This window comes from Oncorhynchus gorbuscha, linkage group LG23 (assembly GCF_021184085.1).
Source record: "Oncorhynchus gorbuscha isolate QuinsamMale2020 ecotype Even-year linkage group LG23, OgorEven_v1.0, whole genome shotgun sequence".
Classification (NCBI taxonomy): Eukaryota; Metazoa; Chordata; class Actinopteri; order Salmoniformes; family Salmonidae; genus Oncorhynchus; species Oncorhynchus gorbuscha.
In genome coordinates this window covers 68541733-68559232 of record NC_060195.1, presented here as the reverse complement: position 1 = coordinate 68559232, position 17500 = coordinate 68541733, and the positions used below count along the sequence as shown (strand labels likewise).

The 17500-nt window shown below is 47.8% G+C and overlaps 1 pseudogene; it reads right to left on the bottom strand.

Moving 5' to 3' along the window:
• Positions 1 to 15650: 15650 nt before the first annotated feature.
• The window catches only part of LOC124010732, a 109792-nt pseudogene continuing 107942 nt past the window's right edge, over positions 15651 to 17500 (bottom strand).

The following is a 17500-nucleotide window of genomic DNA, read 5'->3' as shown; positions in this document are numbered from 1 at the left end:
AATAGATGAGGACTGATAGCAGAGCTCAACCAACAGATGAGGACTGATAGCAGAGCTCAACCAATAGATGAGGACTGATAGCAGAGCTCAACCAACAGATGAGGACTGATAGCAGAGCTCAACCAATAGATGAGGACTGATAGCAGAGCTCAACCAACAGATGAGGACTGATAGCAGAGCTCAACCAATAGATGAGGACTGATAGCAGAGCTCAACCAACAGATGAGGACTGACAGCAGAGCTCAACCAACAGATGAGGACTGATAGCAGAGCTCAACCAACAGAACGGGACTGATAGCAGAGAGAATGTGTTACGAGACTACCTGTGTGTTTCTAAATGTTTGTGTGTATGTTTTCTCACATGGTGCAGACAACAGTTGACAGTGAACAGATAAGGCAAGAGTGTGTGTGAGTGTGAGAGAGAGAGAGAGAGAGAGAGAGAGAGAGAGAGAGAGAGAGAGAGAGAGAGAGAGAGAGAGAGAGAGAGAGAGAGAGAGAGAGATGGTGTGTGAGACGTTGACACAGACGGGCTGCTCACCCTCCCCTGACTAGACTCAGGAGGACAGGGACCCCCTGGGGGAACAGGGGGTTGAGAGGGACGGATGGTCTCTGGAGAGGGGAGGGAACAGAGAATGGATGGAGAAAAGACGAGCAATAACAGAGAGAGGAAGAGAGAGCAGGACAAAGGGAGAGGAAGAGAACGACCAGGGAGTGGCCTTTGTAGAACAGCGCACACTCATCCGTGTGTGTGTGCGGCAGCAGAGCCAGGCAGACACTGGGGACGAGCTGTCAGACTCCATTATTCATGGAAGCATTTTAATATTTAATATCATCAAACTGCAGCTCCCCACGCTACCGCACAGCCATCAGACACACTCCACCATCAGACATAGAGGACACATCACCATCACACCCAGAAAGAGAGCAAGAGAAAGATGGGATGATCCAGCAGAAGCCTATTCACCTTTGGCACACACACGGCTGTCTTTTTGATGCAGAGGCTGCGACTGCCTTAGACACAGGGTCGTCAGCGGACACCTTGACAGACCCTACAGCTGCTGCTGACTGACAGGCTGTTAGAGAGAGAGAGAGAGGGGGGGGGGGGTTAGACAGGAGGTAGGAGGAGGGGAGGGACAGAAAGAAAGCGCGAGAGAGAGAGAGAGAGAGGCTAAGCCCTTATTGAGAGATACATCCTCAGATATCCCTCATTGGAGAGATTTTCCTACAAGGAACGATGTTTTTCCCTCAGAATTAGCGAGGCGTTGCGTATGGAATAATCACATCTAGCTGTCACAAAGAAAGAGTTATTCCTTCCGTATCACCGCATGTGCTGTAATTGGATACAATTGAACATTCGCGGCAATGCGCCTGTCTGCACACACACACACGCACGCAAGCACGCACACCACAGACTCTATGTGCTTTGCACTGATGCTGAATTATAGGAAGCATTGAATCGTTTTTTAGGCTCCCCTGTCGCGCACGCTTTTACTAGGTAGATCCCCTACCTTAGCTGAACACACTTAAGTCGCTCTGGATAAGAGCAGCTGCTAAATGACTGACATGTAAGTCTGTGCCGAGAGAATGGTCCGTATGAGTCCATTCCGTAAAGCTCGGGAATTACACTCCTCCCCCAAAGAATTCCACTCCCGGCTTCTGCTTCCGCAGCAAGACATGCCGCCAGGGAAAAAACTAAGTTGTATAGAAGCTCTTCAGGAGACTAAGCTGTGCCATCTTCCCATATCTTCTTTGAGTTGATGACACACCAGATAGCACATTTGGTTCCTTGGAAGTTGTGAGAACATACGTTTTTGGTTACCAGTTGGTTCTGGGTATGAAACCAGTAAAATTGAAAGTTTTAAACATTCTGAGAATGGAAGTGTACATTTAGCCTGTTCTGGGAATGTTTTACTGTGGTCCCCTGGACATTTAGCCTGTTCTGGGAATGTTTTACTATGGTCCTCTGAACATTTATTTAGCTTGTTCTGGGAATGTTTTACTATGGTCCCCTGGACATTTAGCCTGTTCTGGGAATGTTTTACTATGGTCCCCTGAACATTTAGCCTATTCTGGGAATGTTTTACTATGGTCCCCTGAACATTTAGCCTGTTCTGGGAATGTTTTACTATGGTCCCCTGGACATTTAGCCTATTCTGGGAATGTTTTACTATGGTCCCCTGAACATTTAGCCTGTTCTGGGAATGTTTTACTATGGTCCCCTAAACATTTAGCCTGTTCTGGGAATGTTTTACTATGGTCCCCTGGACATTTAGCCTGTTCTGGGAATGTTTTACTATGGTCCCCTGGACATTTAGCCTGTTCTGGGAATGTTTTACTATGGTCCCCTGAACATTTAGCCTATTCTGGGAATGTTTTACTATGGCCCCCTGAACATTTAGCTTGTTCTGGGAATGTTTTACTATGGTCCCCTGGACATTTAGCCTGTTCTGGGAATGTTTTACTATGGTCCCCTGAACATTTAGCCTATTCTGGGAATGTTTTACTATGGTCCCCTGAACATTTAGCCTGTTCTGGGAATGTTTTACTATGGTCCCCTGAACATTTAGCCTGTTCTGGGAATGTTTTACTATGGTCCCCTGAACATTTAGCCTGTTCTGGGAATGTTTTACTATGGTCCCCTGAACATTTAGCCTGTTCTGGGAATGTTTTACTATGGTCCCCTGGACATTTAGCCTATTCTGGGAATGTCTTACTATGGTCCCCTGAACATTTAGCCTATTCTGGGAATGTTTAACTATGGTCCCCTGAACATTTAGCCTGTTCTGGGAATGTTTTACTATGGTCCCCTGGACATTTAGCCTGTTCTGGGAATGTTTTACTATGGTCCCCTGGACATTTAGCCTATTCTGGGAATGTCTTACTATGGTCCCCTGAACATTTAGCCTATTCTGGGAATGTTTAACTATGGTCCCCTGAACATTTAGCCTGTTCTGGGAATGTTTTACTATGGTCCCCTGGACATTTAGCCTGTTCTGGGAATGTTTTACTATGGTCCCCTGGACATTTAGCCTGTTCTGGGAATGTTTTACTATGGCCCCCGAACATTTAGCTTGTTCTGGGAATGTTTTACTATGGTCCCCTGGACATTTAGCCTGTTCTGGGAATGTTTTACTATGGTCCCCTGATCATTTAGCCTGTTCTGGGAATGTTTTACTATGGTCCCCTGGACATTTAGCCTGTTCTGGGAATGTTTTACTATGGTCCCCTGAACATTTAGCCTGTTCTGGGAATGTTTAACTATGGTCCCCTGAACATTTAGCCTATTCTGGGAATGTTTAACTATGGTCCCCTGAACATTTAGCCTATTCTGGGAATGTCTTACTATGGTCCCCTGAACATTTAGCCTATTCTGGAAATGTTTAACTATGGCCCCCTGGACATTTAGCCTGTTCTGGGAATGTTTTACTAAGGTCCCCTGGACATTTAGCCTGTTCTGGGAATGTTTTACTACGGTCCCCTGGACATTTAGCCTGTTCTGGGAATGTTTTACTACGGTCCCCTGGACATTTAGCCTGTTCTGGGAATGTTTTACTACGGTCCCCTGGACATTTAGCCTGTTCTGGGAATGTTTTACTATGGTCCCCTGGACATTTAGCCTATTCTGGGAATGTTTTACTATGGTCCCCTGGACATTTTCCTGGGAGGTTTCATTTACAATCTGAAACAGAATATATTGGATATTTGGAGGTCTTTTTATAACTTCCTTAAAACGTTCACTGAATGTTTCAGCAATAACTCTGCTAGCTTAGGTTAAAATGTTGAACAAATAGGACACGTGGTTAATGTATTTGCTTAGGCATTAACCATGCAAACGCATTTATTTTTTTATTGTTGCACGGCATCAGTGAGATTCAAACCTATGATCTTCTGTTCTCTAACCATGGAATTAGTTCACTACGCCACCAGGAGGCAGCTAGCATGCCATGTTTTTTACTCATACAAACTGTTAATTTGAGTCTATTCAAACAGACTCCATTTTAAAGGAAACAAGCACTCATTAAGACCAGGTGTGGCCAAATATTGGCCAACACCTGAACACAATTAACAAGGTAGACGATAGAGTTTTGTTGACACTGAGAACCAAAAGTATACATTTTTAAATAACATTATTTGAACGTTACTGTTTTCGTGTAGTTATATGGAATGTTTTCATAATGTTCTGAGAACACGACGTTAAGTAGAACAATGAGGAAAATCCCACAGAAGAACCTTGTTTCTTTACGTTCTCTGAACTATTCCCAATATCAAACCAGTTGGAGAAAGTTCCTTGAACATAACCAAAAAATATATTACATTTAACCAGGTTTACATTTTTAGGAAACAGTCTGTTAAAGTAATGAAATACAAACAAAATACATTATTTTGTCAAGTTCCTTAAATGTGCTGAGGATGTTCCAAAGCCAAGCAACTATTCTATAACATTCCCAGAAAGTTATGGGAAGGTTGTATGCAAAATAACCATGGGACAACTACGCTCTCACCATGCTCTAAGAAACATATGGTTCTCAGAACGTTATGTGCTAGCTGGGACAGGAGGTGGAGGAGGACTGTTTTCCTTCTCAGCGTATGACCCCTCTGCTGTCATATGACCTCTGAGAAATGCAGTGTTTAGTCATTTGTAACCACTTTCTCTTCCAAAGAGAGGTCAGAGCTGGAGGGTGTGTGTGTGTGTGTGTGTGTGTGTGTGTGTGTGTGTGTGTGTGTGTGTGTGTGTGTGTGTGTGTGTGTGTGTGTGTGTGTGTGTGTGTGTGTGTGTGTGTGTGTGTGTGTGTGTGTGTGTGAGTGAGAAGTGGAGGTTGTTCGGTGTACTATACTCGAGTGATGAGTAGCCCAACCTTGCGTGAGAACTAAATAATTGTGTTAGCTCCCAGACCTAGGCTTTAGCTCAGTGGGCTAATACTACAGTGCATTGCAAAAGTATTCATCCTCCTTGGCATTTTTCCTATTTTGTTGCATTACAACCTGGAATTTCATGTAATGGACATACACAAAATAGTCCAAATTGGTGAAGTGAAAAAATTACTTATTACTACAAATTGTTACTACAAAATAAAAAACTGAAAAGTGGTGTGTGCATATGTATTCACCCTCTTTGCTATGAAGCCCCTAAATAAGATCTGGTGCAACCAATTACCTTCAAAAGTCACACAATTAGCTAAATAAAGTCCACCTGTGTGCAATCTAAGTGTCACATGATCTCAGTATATAAACACCTGCTTTGAAAGGCCCCTGTCACGCCTTGGTCATTGTATTTTGTGTTTTTGTTATATGTTTGGGTAGGACAGGGTGTGACATGGGTTTATATGTTGTTTTTCGTATTGGGGTTTGTAGTATTTGGGATCGCGGCTAATTAGGGGTGTTGTATAGGCTTGGCTGCCTGAGGCGATTCTCAATTGGAGTCAGGTGCTTCGCGTTGTCTCTGATTGGGAACAGTATTTATGCAGCCTGACTTTCACTTTGTATTTTGTGGGTGTTTGTTCCTGTCTCTTTGTTGAAGTCACCAGATAGGCTGTAATTAGTTTCACGTTCCGTTCTGTTGTTTTTGTATTTAGTATTCAGTTATTTAATGTACTGCAATTTATTTTCATTAAAGTCATGAGTAACCTACACGCTGCATTTCGGTCTGACTCTCTTCTTTCAACAGACGAACGCCGTTACAGCCCCAGAGTCTGCAACACCACCAATTAAGCGGCACCATGAAGACCAAGTATTTCTCCAAACAGGTCAGGGACAAAGCTGTGGAGAAGTACAGAACAGGGTTGGGTTCTAAAAAAATATCTGAAACTTTGAACATCCCACGGAGCACCATTAAATCCATTATTAAAAAATGGATGGAATATGTCACCATAACAAACCTGCCAAGAGAGGGCCGCCCACCAAAACTCAGACCAGGCAAGGAGGGCATTAATCAGAGAGGCAACAAAGAGACCAAAGACAACCCTGAAGGAGCTGCAAAGCTCCACAGCAGAGATTGGAGTATCGGTCCATAGGAACACTTTAAGCCGTACACTCCACAGAGCTGGGCTTTACGGAAGAGTGGCCAGAATAAAGCTATTGCTTAAAGTAAAAACGAATCAAACACGTTTGGTGTTCGCCAAAACGCATGTGGGAGACTCCCCAAACATACGGAATAAGGTACTCTGGTCAGATGAGACTAAAATTGAGCTTTTTGGCCATCAAGAAAAACACTATGAATGGTGCAAACCCAACACCTCTCATCACCCTGAAAATACCATCCCCATAGCAGGACAATGACCCTAAGCATACTGCTAAAGCAACACTTGAGTGGTATAAGGGGAAGCATTTAAATGTCTTGGAATGGTCTAGTCAAAGCCCAGACCTGAATCCAATTGAGAATCTGTGGTATGACTTAAAGATTGCTCTTCACCAGCAGAACCCCATCCAACTTTAAGGAGCTGAAGCAGTATTGCCTTGAAGAATGAGCAACAATCCCAGTGGCTAGATGTGCCAAGCTTATAGAGACGTACGCCAAGGGACTGCAGCTCTATTTGCTGCAAAAGGTGGCTCTACAAAGTATTGACTTTGGGGGGGGGGGGGTGAATAGTTATGCACGCGCTCAAGTTCCGTTTTTGTCTAATTTCTTGTTTGTTTCACAAGAAATATTTTGCATCTTCAAAGTGGCATGTTGTGTAAATCAAATGATAAACTCCCCCAAAATCTATTTTAATTCCAGGTTGTAGGAAATAGGAAAAATACCAAGGGGGTGAATACTTCTTCAAGCCACTGTACATGTAGATGTGCAGAGGACCCAGGTGTACATTCATTGGCCTTCCAATAAATCATATCACAATCATGCTGAAGGAAACTTTTTCAGCAAACAAAAGGAACCTTTTCAAATGATCAAACCCATTATTGCTTAGCTTTAGTCAGGAGTTAAAGTGAAGCGACCATCTTTTGCAGCTACTTTCAAGTTGCTGTAGCCGATCTTTGTTCCATTCTGCAGCAGTTGAATCAGTCCAAGGCTCTGCTTTTATTCGCTCAAATGAATGTAAATGCAAGCACACACACACACACACACACACACACACACACACACACACACACACACACACACACACACACACACACACACACACACACACACACACACACACACACACACACACACACACACACACACACACACACACACACACACACACACACACAGTCGGAGCAAGCGAAGAGGAGAGAGCGGGTGTTGGTGCTGTGTATTCAGTGCTGGTACTCGCATTATCACAACTCCCCCTCCGGCCCTCTTTCCATTTCCCCCTCGATCTGCCGCGTTTCTGATTGTTTTTGAGCACAGAGGAAGCCGAGCCAGCGTTATCTTGAAGACAGAAAGAGATGCCTGCGCTAACTTTCTTATAAACGCTGTTGTTTCAGAGGTGCCTGTAAATCGCTGCTGCTGTACAGTCATCCATATCAGTAAGGTTGACCCACGCAGCTCTCAAAAAAAGACCTTTACTGACCCTGTCCTATTCACATAGAACACCCTGTTGGTAGACGATCAGTAGATTAAGATAAGATAGCCTTGGTTAGAACACAGCCTGTGAAGAGAGAGGTAAGGAGAGATGATGGGGGGGCAGTGAAAGAAAGGGGGGCAAAGAGGGAGCTAAAGAGATGGATGAGGGAGCGGGAGAGAAAGACAGAATGAGTTAGAGATCACGTGTGTGAGAGAGAACCCTTACTCGCATATCATTACACCTACTGCTACCACCACCACTACTACTATTACTACTGTTAGTCCCACCATGGTTGTTATATGTGTACTTTGACCATGTAAGTCATTTAACTTGCCATGACAATAAAGTCCACTAATTTGAATTGAGTAAATTAAAGATAGGGATGTAGAGGGGGAAGACTGGTCCTGAATGCATTAAGGGGCTCGTGATGACTGACAGAGGTCAGAAGGTCACTGGGATTAGGGTAATGGTCCATTGATAATAACATTATTACAAGGTTATAATAGCGAATAAGTACAGAGCCTAGCGTGGCCTATTGATGGGGCTGACTGGTGCAGGGTAGGATGAGTCATCACTAAAGCCTTAAGCCTTTCCTTAATTAAAAATACCTGTCGAATTAATTCAAATCAATCCAAATGACTACTGCCACCAACACGTTTAATTAAGGTAGGCTTTTAATCACACACTGCCCCTGTTGAATCTGCATTGGCCTAGTCTTTAGATGCTTCAACAGAACAGACACAGATCCTAAAGTTTCCTTCGTTCCTCCTCTAGACCTCTCCTATCCCGTCCTCTCCTCTAGACCTCTCCCATCCCGTCCTCTCCTGTCCACTCCTCCAGACATCTCCCATCCCGTCCTCTCCTCTCCTGTCCACACCTCTAGACCTCTCCCATCCAATCCTGTCCTCTCCTCTCCACTCCTCTAGACCTCTCCCACCCCGTTCTCTCCTCTCCTGTCCACTCCTCTAGACCTCTCCCATCCCATCCTCTCCTGTCCACTCCTCTAGACCTCTCCCATCCTCTCCTCTCCACTCCTCTAGACCTCTTCCACCCCGTTCTCTCCTCTACTGTCCACTCCTCTAGACCTCTCCCATCCCATCCTCTCCTGTCCACTCCTCTAGACCTCTCCCATCCCATCCTCTCCTCTCCTCTCCTCTAGACCTCTCCCATCCCATCCTCTCCTCTCCTGTCCACTCCTCTAGACCTCTCCCATCCAGCCCTCTCCTCTCCACTTCTCTAGACCTCTCCCATCCAGTCCTCTCCTCTCCACTTCTCTAGACCTCTCCCATCCAGTCCTCTCCTCTCCCATCCAGTCCTCTCCACTCCTCTAGACCTCTCCCATCCCGTTCTCTCCTCTCCTGTCCACTCCTCTAGACCTCTCCCATCCCGTCCTCTCCTGTCCACTCCTCTAGACCTCTCCCATCCCATCCTCTCCTCTCCTGTCCACTCCTCTAGACCTCTCCCATCCAGTCCTCTCCTCTCCACTTCTCTAGGCCTCTCCCATCCAGTCCTCTCCTCTCCACTTCTCTAGACCTCTCCCATCCAGTCCTCTCCTCTCCCACCCAGTCCTCTCCACTCCTCTAGACCTCTCCCATCCCATCCTCTCCTCTCCTGTCCACTCCTCTAGACCTCTCCCATCCAGTCCTCTCCTCTCCACTTCTCTAGACCTCTCCCATCCAGTCCTCTCCTCTCCACTTCTCTAGGCCTCTCCCATCCAGTCCTCTCCTCTCCACTTCTCTAGACCTCTCCCATCCAGTCCTCTCCTCTCCCACCCAGTCCTCTCCACTCCTCTAGACCTCTCCCATCCAGTCCTCTCCTCTCCACTTCTCTAGGCCTCTCCCATCCAGTCCTCTCCTCTCCACTTCTCTAGGCCTCTCCCATCCAGTCCTCTCCACTCCTCTAGACCTCTCCTCTCCTGTCCACTCCTCTAGACATCTCCGATCCCGTCCTCTCCTGTCCACTCCTCTAGACATCTCCCATCCCATCCTCTCCTCTCCTGTCCACTCCTCTAGACCTCTCCTCTCCTGTCCTCTCCTGTCCACTCCTCTAGACCTCTCCTCTCCTGTCCTCTCCTCTCCTGTCCACTCTTCTAGACTTCTCCCATCCCATCCTCTCCTCTCCTGTCCACTCCTCTAGACCTCTCCTCTCCTGTCCTCTCCTCTCCTGTCCACTCCTCTCCTGTCCACTCCTCTAGACCTCTCCTCTCCTGTCATCTCGTCTAGACCTCTCCTCTCCTGTCCTCTCCTCTCCTGTCCACTCCTCTAGACCTCTCTCTCCTGTCCTCTCCTCTCCTGTCCACTCCTCTAGACCTCTCCCATCCCATTCTCTCCTCTCCACTCCTCTAGACTTCTCCCATCCCGTCCTCTCCTCTCCTGTCCACTTCTCTAGACATCTCCCATCCCGTCCTCTCCTCTAGACCTCTCCTCTCCTGTCCTCTCCTCTCCTGTCCACTCCTCTAGACCTCTCCTCTCCTGTCCACTCCTCTAGACCTCTCCCATCCCATCCTCTCCTCTCCTGTCCACTCCTCTAGACCTCTCCTCTCCTGTCCACTCCTCTAGACATCTCCCATCCCGTCCTCTCCTGTCCACTCCTCTAGACCTCTCCTCTCCTGTCCTCTCCTGTCCACTTCTCTAGACCACTCCTCTCCTGTCCACTCCTCTAGACATCTCCCATCCTGTCCTCTCCTGTCCACTCCTCTAGACCTCTCCCATCCAGTCCTGTCCTGTTCTCTCCACTCCTCTAGACCTCTCCCATCCCATTCTCTCCTCTCCTGTCCACTCCTCTAGACCTCTCCTCTCCTGTCCTCTCCTGTCCACTTCTCTAGACCACTCCTCTCCTGTCTACTCCTCTAGACCTCTCCTCTCCTGTCCACTCCTCTAGACCTCTCCTCTCCTGTCCACTCCTCTAGACCTCTCCTCTCCTGTCCACTCCTCTAGACATCTCCCATCCCGTCCTCTCCTGTCCACTCCTCTAGACCTCTCCTCTCCTGTCCTCTCCTGTCCACTTCTCTAGACCACTCCTCTCCTGTCCACTCCTCTAGACCTCTCCCATCCAGTCCTGTCCTGTCCTCTCCACTCCTCTAGACCTCTCCCATCCCATTCTCTCCTCTCCTCTCCACTTCTCTAGACCTCTCCCATCCAGTCCTCTCCTCTCCCATCCAGTCCTCTCCACTCCTCTAGACCTCTCCCATCCCGTTCTCTCCTCTCCTGTCCACTCCTCTAGACCTCTCCCATCCCGTCCTCTCCTGTCCACTCCTCTAGACCTCTCCCATCCCATCCTCTCCTCTCCTGTCCACTCCTCTAGACCTCTCCCATCCAGTCCTCTCCTCTCCACTTCTCTAGGCCTCTCCCATCCAGTCCTCTCCTCTCCACTTCTCTAGACCTCTCCCATCCAGTCCTCTCCTCTCCCACCCAGTCCTCTCCACTCCTCTAGACCTCTCCCATCCCATCCTCTCCTCTCCTGTCCACTCCTCTAGACCTCTCCCATCCAGTCCTCTCCTCTCCACTTCTCTAGACCTCTCCCATCCCATCCTCTCCTCTCCTGTCCACTCCTCTAGACCTCTCCCATCCAGTCCTCTCCTCTCCACTCCTCTAGACCTCTCCCATCCAGTCCTCTCCTCTCCACTTCTCTAGACCTCTCCCATCCAGTCCTCTCCTCTCCACTTCTCTAGGCCTCTCCCATCCAGTCCTCTCCTCTCCACTTCTCTAGACCTCTCCCATCCAGTCCTCTCCTCTCCCACCCAGTCCTCTCCACTCCTCTAGACCTCTCCCATCCAGTCCTCTCCTCTCCACTTCTCTAGGCCTCTCCCATCCAGTCCTCTCCTCTCCACTTCTCTAGACCTCTCCCATCCAGTCCTCTCCTCTCCACTTCTCTAGACCTCTCCCATCCAGTCCTCTCCACTCCTCTAGGCCTCTCCCATCCAGTCCTCTCCACTCCTCTAGGCCTCTCCCATCCAGTCCTCTCCACTCCTCTAGGCCTCTCCCATCCAGTCCTCTCCACTCCTCTAGACCTCTCCCATCCAGTCCTCTCCTCTCCCACCCAGTCCTCTCCACTCCTCTAGACCTCTCCCATCCAGTCCTCTCCTCTCCACTTCTCTAGGCCTCTCCCATCCAGTCCTCTCCTCTCCACTTCTCTAGACCTCTCCCATCCAGTCCTCTCCTCTCCACTTCTCTAGACCTCTCCCATCCAGTCCTCTCCACTCCTCTAGGCCTCTCCCATCCAGTCCTCTCCTCTCCACTTCTCTAGGCCTCTCCCATCCAGTCCTCTCCTCTCCACTTCTCTAGACCTCTCCCATCCAGTCCTCTCCACTCCTCTAGGCCTCTCCCATCCAGTCCTCTCCACTCCTCTAGACCTCTCCCATCCCATTCTCTCCTCTCCTGTCCACTCCTCTAGACCTCTCCTCTCCTGTCCACTCCTCTAGACCTCTCCTCTCCTGTCCACTCCTCTAGACCTCTCCTCTCCTGTCCACTCCTCTAGACATCTCCCATCCCGTCCTCTCCTGTCCACTCCTCTAGACCTCTCCTCTCCTGTCCTCTCCTGTCCACTTCTCTAGACCACTCCTCTCCTGTCCACTCCTCTAGACCTCTCCCATCCAGTCCTGTCCTGTCCTCTCCACTCCTCTAGACCTCTCCCATCCCATTCTCTCCTCTCCTGTCCACTCCTCTAGACCTCTCCCATCCCATTCTCTCCTCTCCTGTCCACTCCTCTAGACCTCTCCCACCCAGTCCTCTCCCGTTCTCATATCTGTTAGGGGGAGCAGATGGTAGCTGTTAGCTACCAGAGAGAGCAGCGATGTGTGTGTGTACGTAGCCATACGTAAAGCCTTCTGTCTCACACCCTAGCCTACCCTCTATGTTCGACAATGTGTGTGGAAGGGTGTGAATATCAATTGGTAAGTCATAAAGATTCTAGACTTCCAGAGGTCAATTTGTGGATTGGATATCATTCTATAGGTTAAGCCATGTATGGTATTAATGTCAGTTTAGTATCTGGCAGCTAAATCATGGAGATGCACACTAGGGGTGTGAGACAAGACACCCCCCCCCCCCCCCCACACACACACACAATTCACCTCTCCCATCCAGTCCTCTCCTCTCCACTTCTCTAGGCCTCTCCCATCCAGTCCTCTCCTCTCCACTTCTCTAGACCTCTCCCATCCAGTCCTCTCCACTCCTCTAGGCCTCTCCCATCCAGTCCTCTCCACTCCTCTAGACCTCTCCCATCCCATTCTCTCCTCTCCTGTCCACTCCTCTAGACCTCTCCTCTCCTGTCCACTCCTCTAGACCTCTCCTCTCCTGTCCACTCCTCTAGACCTCTCCTCTCCTGTCCACTCCTCTAGACCTCTCCTCTCCTGTCCACTCCTCTAGACCTCTCCTCTCCTGTCCACTCCTCTAGACCTCTCCTCTCCTGTCCACTCCTCTAGACATCTCCCATCCCGTCCTCTCCTGTCCACTCCTCTAGACCTCTCCTCTCCTGTCCTCTCCTGTCCACTTCTCTAGACCTCTCCCATCCAGTCCTGTCCTGTCCTCTCCACTCCTCTAGACCTCTCCCATCCCATTCTCTCCTCTCCTGTCCACTCCTCTAGACCTCTCCCATCCAGTCCTGTCCTGTCCTCTCCACTCCTCTAGACCTCTCCCATCCCATTCTCTCCTCTCCTGTCCACTCCTCTAGACCTCTCCCATCCCATTCTCTCCTCTCCTGTCCACTCCTCTAGACCTCTCCCACCCAGTCCTCTCCCGTTCTCATATCTGTTAGGGGGAGCAGATGGTAGCTGTTAGCTACCAGAGAGAGCAGCGATGTGTGTGTGTACGTAGCCATACGTAAAGCCTTCTGTCTCACACCCTAGCCTACCCTCTATGTTCGACAATGTGTGTGGAAGGGTGTGAATATCAATTGGTAAGTCATAAAGATTCTAGACTTCCAGAGGTCAATTTGTGGATTGGATATCATTCTATAGGTTAAGCCATGTATGGTATTAATGTCAGTTTAGTATCTGGCAGCTAAATCATGGAGATGCACACTAGGGGTGTGAGACAAGACCCCCCCCCCCCCACACACACACACACAATTCACACTACACCTCAGAATCCCTCTCTTTCTGCTTCTCTGTCTCTCTTATAATATGCAGCCAAGGGCCCCTAGAGACGGCACTCTCCGATTTCCTTTGTAGAGCAGAATAATGCGATCCCTTCAGTGAGGCTCCCTCCCCCGCTTTAGTCTGAGATTGATTGCAAACACCTTAGCCCCGCTTCGTACTCTCTCTCTCTCTGAAGGCCTGGTGCTTCGGCACCGCATTGCGTAGCGTCCTGAAAGGCCTCCGCTGAATTTATTAGTTTCGAGGTTATTTAATCCACCTGAAAGTTTTTTCCCCCTTCTTCCTGCCCAAACTAGAATCTGCGCGTCTCCGCTACAAGCACTTTACTCACACAGCCCGACCTCCCCCTTTGACAGACACATGCACATAAATACTGTATACACGCCTAGGTTCGAGAATGTGTGCGCGCGCACGTCTTTATGACAGCAGTAAAAAATGTATGTAGAGAGCGTGCAGGTCCCCCTCCCTCCGCCTCTCAACAGATGCGCCCGGGTACTGCCGCCAAGGCTTCCTTTATCTCTCTCCCCCCTCTCTCCACACGCCCCGCGCTCCAGAGCCTCCAATGTCACAGCGAATAGATAAACGGGGGATTAACCCACGTGGTAGCACCAATCTGTGGACGGGAAGGAAATAATTACTCGACTAATGTAATTTATAGTTTTTTTAAAATTAAGTAGCCTACACACGTTTCACCCCCAAAAAAAGACAAGGAGAGGGAAAATCTAGCCAAACCTCGCTAATTGGTGTGGCAGAAAAGAAAACGTTACCGGTTTGCTTAATTGATCAGGTTAGCCTACACACAAAAAACGGTTGGATTATTTCTAATATTGATGGCTGATTTTGGATATAGGCGCTAGCCTACATTTCAAATAGGCATACTTCATCGGACCATGCTAGCACACGAATAAAGGGGCTATACATAGGAAATACATTATTTTGGGAAATCAAATCAAATATGACGGGGGAAACGTGTGTTGCCTAGGGGATACTTTCATATCCTTATATTTAGGACATAAAACACCCGAGGTAAATCAACAAGACCGACAGAGGTTCATTTTGATGAGCTAGAAAAGGACAACAGATGAAACAACATGCATCTGGCGCAAACAGGCGGATAGTCGAGCCTGCTATGCAGGGGTAGATTCTGTCAACGGATGTGAAACGGCAAGCTTAGTTAGCGGTGTGCGCTCAGTAGCGTTTCAATCGGTTACGTCACTTGCTCTGAGACCTTGAAGTAGCAGTTCCCCTTGCTCTGCAAGGGCCGTGCTTTTGTGGAGCGATGGGTAACGATGCTTCGTGGGTGACTGTTGTTGATGTGTGCAGAAGGTCCCTGGTTCGCGCCCGGGTATGGGCGAGGGGACGGTTTAAAATTATACTGTTACATCTGGATATTACGCGAACACAAACCAGCAGATTTAACAAGCAGCACACCACACAGATAATTCATATCTCGCTATTTCAAGGCAAACAACAACCACGGAATAATAAAATAGGTCCTATTTGCCCCCCACATTCTGACGGACTTTTATACTTAACTACGGAGAACTGTGTGTGTGAAGGGAAGGGCGTAGTGGAAATGGAAGCGTTTGGGAACAAGGGTTAGCCTACTTTTGACTCGAACCAAACTATTCCTGCTGGCAACAAATCACATCCTCTTCCTCTTTCTAAAACAAGATCAACAAGGATGGAAAGTATAGTGCCCTGAGAGCGGAGCGGAACGCGAGAGCCAGCGTGGCAAGTTAAAACCAGGATTCAAGACACACACAAACCACCAGACTGCAAGAGAACAAACTGTGAAAGCTGTGTGGGAGCACTGTATTTCTAGACTAGATTATCCTAAATCTAGAGGCAGGTTATTCATAGTGGCAAATGTGAATAGTAAAATATTTTTCAGACCAAATTAAATAGGTGACAAATGGTGTTTTTCCATAGTCCTGGTTGGAAATGTCCCGGACAAGGGAGGAATCCTACAACCAGAATTTCTGGAAAAACTGGGAATTTTGGGAAAATTTCAGAATTTCACAAACCTAAAAATAGAAATGATATAGATTAATAAAATACGATAAAGGTTCACTTTTATTGCGATTTATTTAAATGAACTTTTTTTTGTAAAATATAAATACAAATAAGTGTATTTAATGACAAAGTTTAAACACTTACATTGCCAAAACAAACAAACAAATCAAACACCCCAGTCAGAAAAACCGTTACTGAAATGGTCTTATTTACAAGTTCAAGCATGAATCTCACTCTTCAATTGAAATGTCTTGTAGTATCTTACATTTATATTTGACAAAAAACCCACACATCAAATATCTTAATTCCTCATTGTCATAAATAAGAGACAAATAAAGCTAGGTTTTTAGACAATGTTGAAAATAAAAATCCCCAAATCTTTGGGATGAGCCATGAGTGCTAAAATGTTTTTGTCACAGTTCACCTCTCTCTCTCTATATATATATATATATATATATATATATATATCTATCAAAGTCCAAATCAAGTGCACTGCCATGATCCAAAGTCAAACAATAACCTTTACCTCAGAGGTCCACATTCGACTCACATTGCTCCTGACCTGTTCACTAGTCTAGTCAACCCAAACAGTGTCAAAACCCACAACCTGACCACAACATGACAACCAAAGCAGCAGATATACAGTATGGATATACATACATACATATATATATAGAACAAATTAAATCGGCTGTTAATGTACACATATATAATATATTTATTTAAAAAATGCAGTTTGTGTGGCGCTGGGGTCTGTTTCGTCTTTGAAGGGATACTGTCCAGTATTCAACGTCCAGTCCTCACAGGGCATGGGAACGTACACATGGAGCATGTGTGTGTGTTGGCTACGTGCCAATACTCTCTCCTTCCTCCCAAAGTGTTCACTTCCCTTCACTGATTTGAAAGGAAAGGACTGGTATAAGAAACATGGTGGAAAACTACCACTAGCCAAATAACTGCACCAGATTTGTGGGAACTAGTGAAGGAGTGTCCACTTCAGGAGAAAGTAGATCTTATTGAGAGTCACCCTCTGTGTGTGTATCTCAGGGTCACGAGTGGGCTTTAGCTTTGACCCGGGCCCCTTTGGGCTCCCATCGGCTGTCCAAACACTCTAGCGAGGAGCCCAGCAGCGCAGCCAGCTCTGAGCTGGTCTCAACCAGGTCCAGCAGCTCCTTGCTGTCGGGGAGGAAGGTGGCGAGCTCGTCGGGGCACGAGAAGAGCTGCGACAGTGACGCCTGCTTGTAGAACTCTGCCTCGGCGATGGTTGCTACCTCCAGATGGGAGAAGGCTGCCCTGAACGCCCTGGAGGACATTCTGAGTCTCTTCAGGACGTCTGATAGGAGCAGCCAGTTTCTGGGACTGAGGGGGAGGGAGAGAGAAGGAGAGGGAGAGAGGGAACGGGTTAGCATGGCTCTACACTTGTGATGTGACACCAGTGGCTCCAGCTTTTCAACACTAGCTGTAATTATGGGCTGTAGCACCGTGGTTGGGGTTTTCAACATCTGTCACACACATACAAACACAAAGGCTTTTCTGGGGGCGCTCTGTGAATTCAGTTGGTGTGTGAATAATCCTTATGTGAGAATGGATGTGTGTAACCCCCCCACCCCCCCCCCCACCTCACACACACACACACACACACAGACACGGGTAGGTGATGAACAACAGGCGCTGTTCAATCGATAGCACTTGAAATGGTTAGCTGTGTAGCGCTGCGGCTGGGGAGCAGCTGAATGGGGAGAGGAGTGTACATGCAAGCGCTGCCGAGCCTCCGTGTGTGTGTGTGTGTGTGTGTATGTGTGTGAGTGAGAGAGATCGCAGGCCGGCCTCACAGCCCAGGAGATCCATTAATACTGCATCAGCCAGAAGAGCAGAGCGAGCCGAGAGAGACAAGAGGAGAGAG